Below are 6,415 nucleotides of genomic sequence, written 5' to 3' on the forward strand. Positions count from 1 at the left end.
AAAAAAAAAATTGCTTTTAAACAAAATATTATAAATTTTAACAAGAGTTGAGTTTTTGAGTTACAAAGTCAATTATTTTAGAAAATGTTCATTTTCAACAAAATGAACAAATTTTCAAAAATAATAATAATAATAAAATGCAATCAAACACTATTAAATTTTGGGGACCATCAATCGAATTTTTTTAGATGTCTGTAAAATTTTCAAAATAAAATATTTTAGAAAAAGTTTGACTTTTAAAACTAAAAATATGAATCTTCTAAAAAAAAAAAGAATTAATTTTCAGCCAAAAAAGATCACTTTTGAACAAAATAGTTAACATTTCAACAAAGGATTTGAGTTTTTAAAGTTAAAAAGCCAAATATATTTTAGAAAACATTTGACTTTTAAACCAAAAGGATGAATGTTCAACAAAATTATTTTCAACCAAATTGTCGAATTTTCAAACAAAAAAGAATCAACTTTAACCAAAAACCGTGCAATTTTCAAGACAAACGGACGATTTTTTAAAGATAATTAGTTCATTTTCAACCAAGAAAGATCACTTTTAAACATAATAGTGTAATTTTCAACAAAAGATTGGAGTTTTTTAATTGAAGTCAAATATTTTAGAAAAAATTTGACATTTACACCAAAAAAGATGAATTTTCAAAAACAAAACAAAATTTAAGCAAAGCACTCATTCTTTTAGAAAAAAGTTGAGTATTTTCTACTTAAACAGTCAAATATTATAAAGAACGTTTAAAAACGATTTTTTTTACAAGACTGTAGAATTTTTAATAAAAGAGATAAGTTTTCAAGTTAAAAGTCAAATATTTTAGAAAGCGTATGATTTTTAAGTCCAAAAGGATATACTTCTACTAAAAAAATTAATTTTCACTAAATGATCGAATTAAAAAGAAAAACAGATTTTATAGAAGACAGTGGAATTTTTAGGAAAAAAAAAAAAAGATCAAATGTTCAGCAAAAAAACGAATATATGAAAAGAAAAAATCAAAATTTTATAAAACGTTTAACTTTTAAAAACTGGAAAAATTGTCTAGAAAAAGTTATTTTTCACACAAGAAAGGTGAATTCCACAAAATAAAATTTTTTTTAACCAAATAGGAGACTTCAATTAAAAATAATTCATTTTCCACCATAAATATTTTGATTTTATTATCGAGTTCAGCCAACTCTGTTCGCATTTCAAAGAAAAAACGAGAAACTTCTTGAAAACAGAGGAAAAAGAAAAGAGTAATTCTTTTTCAAAAAGGGGAACAAGGGAAAGAGTGTCAAGTCTGTGATATTGAATTTTTTATGTCTCAAAATCCAAATAAGTCAATCCCAGTTTTCAGAAATTGTAATATTGACAATCGAACAATTTCTCCATTTTTGCAAAAGAAAAAAAAAAAATTGCAACTTCGATGAATCGTGTATAGTCAGCATACATTTTCTTCACAAATTACTCCGTGCAGAAAGAAAAAACCATATTATTGAAATACAATTCGAGTGAAATAGGGGTTGTTATGTGATTATATAAAAATTATTTCTAACTATATCCGGCAAAAGAAAGGCACGGATCTTTGTGACTAAAAAAGAAGCAAATTATTGAATATTGAATGAGGCAAAAGTGCTTGGTTTATATGGAAGTTATGTAACGCGAAACGTGACGTTAAACACAGGAAATCTAAATTTAGATGAGCAAGTTATAAAACTTGTCAGATTAAGAAATGTCAATTAAAAAAAAAAAAAAAAAAATTATACTAAAAGAATAATCAGATTTGCAAAAACAACCCTATTTTCCTCCAAAAAGCAAATAAAAACCAAATAAAAAAAAGTAAATAAAAAAAATAGAAAACTCTAATTTAATGAGAAAAATTAAAGAGAATAATTTATCTGAGAATAATCAGATTATCTGAACTATAGTACTGAACCTGAAATATATTGGCAAAGAAAAAATCCAGCGGGCGAAAAAATGGGCGCTGTGGCGCTATAAAAAATATGGCCGCTGTAAGCAGTATATTTACATGATAGTACCAATAATTTAATGAGAAAAGTATTTTTAATTTTAGAAAATGGCAGTTATAAAACTGTAATCATTTTCATAAAAACTTTAAGGGTTATTCATAAACTACGTTACCAATTCTGGGATATTGCAAAAAATTAATTTTAAAGCAAGAAAGATGATTTTTCCAAGATAAAAGATGAATTTTCAATCCAAAAGAAGGAATTTTCAATAAAACAATTAAATTTTCGATCAAAAAGACGACTCCACAAAAGAGTTAAATTTTTTAATCTACAAAGATGAATTTTCATTAGGAAAGTAATTTTTCATCTAGAGATCAATCTTCAAACAAATAATTGAATTTTTAACTAAAAAAAATATCAGTTTTCAATAAAAAATGTAACAATTACAGTTTTAGTTTGAAAAATTCATTAAAAAAAAAGTAGCTCAATTTTTAACCACGTATTTGAATTTTCAACCCAAAGATAAAGAAAAAAAAACAAACTATTTTTCAAGAAAATACATCCATTTTCAACTCAACCGTTGTATTTTACATTCTGTTGTATTTATTTTAAATCAAATAGTTGAATTTGCAACTAAGAAAAATATGATTTTTAACTAAAAACGAAATAGCTGTGCTTTCAGTTAGAAAAATTAATTTCTCAAATAATTTTTCAAATAAATAGTTAATGCTTAACCAAAAAAGATGGCTTTTTTTTTTACAAAAAGAGATGAATTTAAAATAATAAAATGAGTTTTCAACAAAATATTTGAATTTTTAAATAGAGAAAAAATCAATTTTTACCCAAAAATGGAAGTTACATTATCACTTGAAAGAAAAATTAGTTAAATATTCCACTCGAAAGATGATGAAAAAATGAACTGTTAACTAAACGATTAATTTTCAACCCAAAAACACGAATTTTCAACAAAACACATAAAATTAAAAAAAAAAAAAAAAAAAAAAAAAAAAAAAAAAAAAAAAAAAAAAAAAAGATACATTTTTTACCCAAGAGATGAATCTTCAACCAAAAAGAACACTTTTCAAGAAAAGAATTAAAATTTCAACCTAATACTAGAACTAATAATAAATAAAAAATGGAAAATCTCTTTATAAAAAACGGGGATTATAATTAACAAATGTTGCAAAATTTCTTAAAATTTATCATAGAAAATTTGGTAACGTAGTTTATACACTAAAATTTGTTATTAAAATTGTTTTTCATGTATTGGTGATGCTCATGGCGGCCATATCGGTTGGTTTTAGTATGAACCGCGAGTGTCGCACATCATGCTTAAATTCCCAATATAAAATTATTAGGTCTAAAAATTAATTAGGTGCGTTTGCTTTGATATCTTGTATCTCTTGGTCAAACTTAAAATTTTTCCCAGTCCTAGAATTGTTTTAAAGAGTGAACCTTAAGCCTTAAAACATAATAAACAGGTGGCGGCCCTGCGGACCTAAACTACAAAATCATTTATGAATACTGCTAAAATCGACTAAAATATAGTCAACTAAAATCTTGACGCTCATTCTAATCATCGGATAACACAACATAACAAAAAATTGCAAAATATGTGAATTTTCTACGAAAATTATCAATATTTAACGGAAATACTTTAATTTTTAACCAAAAAGATAAGTTTCTAAACAATAAGATTAATTTTCTAACAAACAAAAATTCAATTTTTCAACAAAATAAGATTAATTTTAATAAAACAGTTGAATTTTCAATTAAAGGATGCAAATTTTCAACCAAATAGTTGAATTTTGAACTAGAGAAAAATGAATTTTTAACAGAAAATGGAATAGTTAGATTTTTATTTAAAAAAAAAAAATATTTTCAACTTAACTAATGTATGTTGAAACAAAAATAGTGAATCCTCAACTCGAATAGTTGAACTTTCAAACAAAATAATAATTTGTTCAAAAAAATATTAATGGTCGAACAAAACTTCAATAATTAAGTTTCAAATTTAAAAAAAACCAATCTTGAACCAAAAAGACGATTTTTCAACCAAAAATTGAGTAATGAAATTTTCAGTCAAAAAATAAAAGCAAAAGAAAAAAAAATGAATTTTAAAATAAAATTATGGAACATTCAAAAGGAATAGCATTTTCAATTTGAAGAAAAAATTATTAGTAAGAAAAATTTTTTTTTTTGAATAAAGTAGTTAAATAAAAGAAAAGTTTCATTTTTGATTGAAAAATATCTAGTTTCAACCATATAGTTAAATAGTCACCCAAGAAAGATAAAATTTCGACCAAAAATAAAATAAATGAATTTTCCCTTACAAATTTAATTCCTAACCAAAAAATCTGATTTTCAGAAAATAGTTAAATTTTTTATTTAAAAAATTCCTTTTCATCCAAAGAAAAAAAAGTTTTGAAGCAAATGGCTCATTTTTCAACCAGAGAAATTAATTTTTGAAGTAAAATGATGACTCTTCAATAAAAAAAATTAATTTTCAACAAGAGTTTATTTTTTAAAACCAGTTAAATTTATTTCGAACCTCAAAAATGAATATTAAACTAAAATGATGAATATATAACTGAAATACTTAAAATTTTTACCCAAAAAGAAAAAATTTTAAATGAGGAAATTAGCTTTCAAATTAAAAAAAAATCATTTTTTAAACAAAAAGTCGATTTTTTATTTTTCAATTAAATCTCATTTTTCAACAAAAACAAAAAATGGATTTTTAATTAAAATGATGAATCTTTCCAAAAAAATAATTAAATTTTAACCCAGTAAATTTATTTCGAACCTAAAAAACAAATTTTTAAACAAGGAGATTAGCTTTTAAAGACAAAATTTATTTTCTATCAGGAAATCGATTTTTTAAAGAAAATACGTACATTTTCTACCAAATTAATTAATTTTCAATTTTAAAAAACAAACAAATTCACATCAAAAATTTTGAATGTTGAACTAGAGTAGGTTAATTTTCCATCTAAAATAGCTACACTTTTTACTGAACGTTAAATTTTTAGTTAAAAAATTGATTTTAAACAAAGTAGATAAATTTTCTAAAAGAGGTGAATTTTAAATATAAAATTATGAATCTTCCAACAAAAGATAATTAAGATGAAATTTCAACCAAAAATATTACTTTTCTACGAATGAAGATGAATGTTTAATGGAAAAAAAATGGAAGAAATACATTTTCAAGTGAAAAAATAATGTTTAATTTCAACTTTTATCCAATTAATTGAATTTGCAATTTAAAAAAATCATCCAAAAAAAGAATAGTTGCATTTCTAATTAAATAAAAGATGAAATTTCTATCAAGAGATGAATTTCCAAAAAATATAGACGAATTTTTAACAAAAAAGTCAATTTTCTACAAAGAAAGATTTTTCAATCAATAAATTAAAAAAAATTGAACCAAACTGTTGAATTTTCAAGCCAAAAAGATGAATCCTTTACAAAATAATTGAATTTTCCACCAGAAAATATAAATTTTTAACCAAAAAGTTTATTTTCATCCAAATAGTTGAATTTTCCAGTCCCAATCATTTTTTTTACGAAATAGTTAAATTTTCACCCAGAAAATATGAATTTTAAACAAACAAACAAAAAAAACGATCAATTCTTAACAATTAATTTTGAACCAAAAGATTGACAGCAAAAAATGATTAGATGTCAGAAATTTAAATGAAATTGTTGTTAAAAATCGAAAAAAAAAATTAGGAATAAATGAGAAACTTTAAAATATCTTCGATTGTGACTTAATAATTTTCACCGAGATAAGATAAACAATCCATTGTTAAAAAGGTGCCTTTTCCTACTTTCAAATAAAAATTTTAAAAATCATAAATCAAATGAAAAACCAACCAAAAACGGTTCAACCACTTTTTTCGTTCCAGCATAGTACATTTTTTCACATTTTTTCTTTAAAGGCATGTGACACAGCTAAATACCTACATTACCGACCTCACTTTTTCCGTTCACTGAATGATTTTTTGAACCTAAGAACTTTTTTTGTAAATAAGATATCGAGCTGAATCTTTGGAAGATTTATTAGAGTACAATAAAGTACGTTTAGGTACTGCATTTTGGTAGGAACTTCACTGAAAATTATTTCATCTTTTTTCTGAACCTCAACATTTTTTGAACGTTCGAACTTTTTTTATACATAAAATATCGGTCTCAAACTTTGAGAAATGCAAGAGCCGAAAGAAAACTACGTTTAAGTACACAGCTTAATAATAAAAGATGTAAAAAAATATATTTTAACAATCGATTCCAACGGCATCAGCCGGTAACGTTGTACACGAAAATACGAAACCTCTAGAGCCTCGCCTAGTGGCCGCCAGGTTTTGTATTTTCGTGTACAACGTTACCGGCTGATGCCGTTGGATTTGATTGTTGAAATATATTTTTTTACATCTTTTATTATTAAGCTTTGTACTTAAACGTAGTT

At 23.9% G+C, this 6,415-nt stretch overlaps 2 protein-coding genes across 3 annotated transcripts in view; one reads left to right on the plus strand and one right to left on the minus strand.

The window, feature by feature from the left end:
• LOC117174210 (peptidylprolyl isomerase domain and WD repeat-containing protein 1) overlaps positions 1-6,415 on the plus strand; it is a 98,684-nt gene that overhangs the window by 24,338 nt on the left and 67,931 nt on the right. The window lies entirely within an intron of this gene.
• The window catches only part of LOC117174211 (CCHC-type zinc finger protein CG3800), a 23,896-nt gene that overhangs the window by 6,110 nt on the left and 11,371 nt on the right, over positions 1-6,415 (minus strand). The gene's annotated exons all lie outside the window — the stretch shown is intronic.

The sequence above is a fragment of the Belonocnema kinseyi genome, chromosome 6 (genome assembly GCF_010883055.1).
Source record: "Belonocnema kinseyi isolate 2016_QV_RU_SX_M_011 chromosome 6, B_treatae_v1, whole genome shotgun sequence".
NCBI classification, from domain to species: domain Eukaryota; kingdom Metazoa; phylum Arthropoda; class Insecta; order Hymenoptera; family Cynipidae; genus Belonocnema; species Belonocnema kinseyi.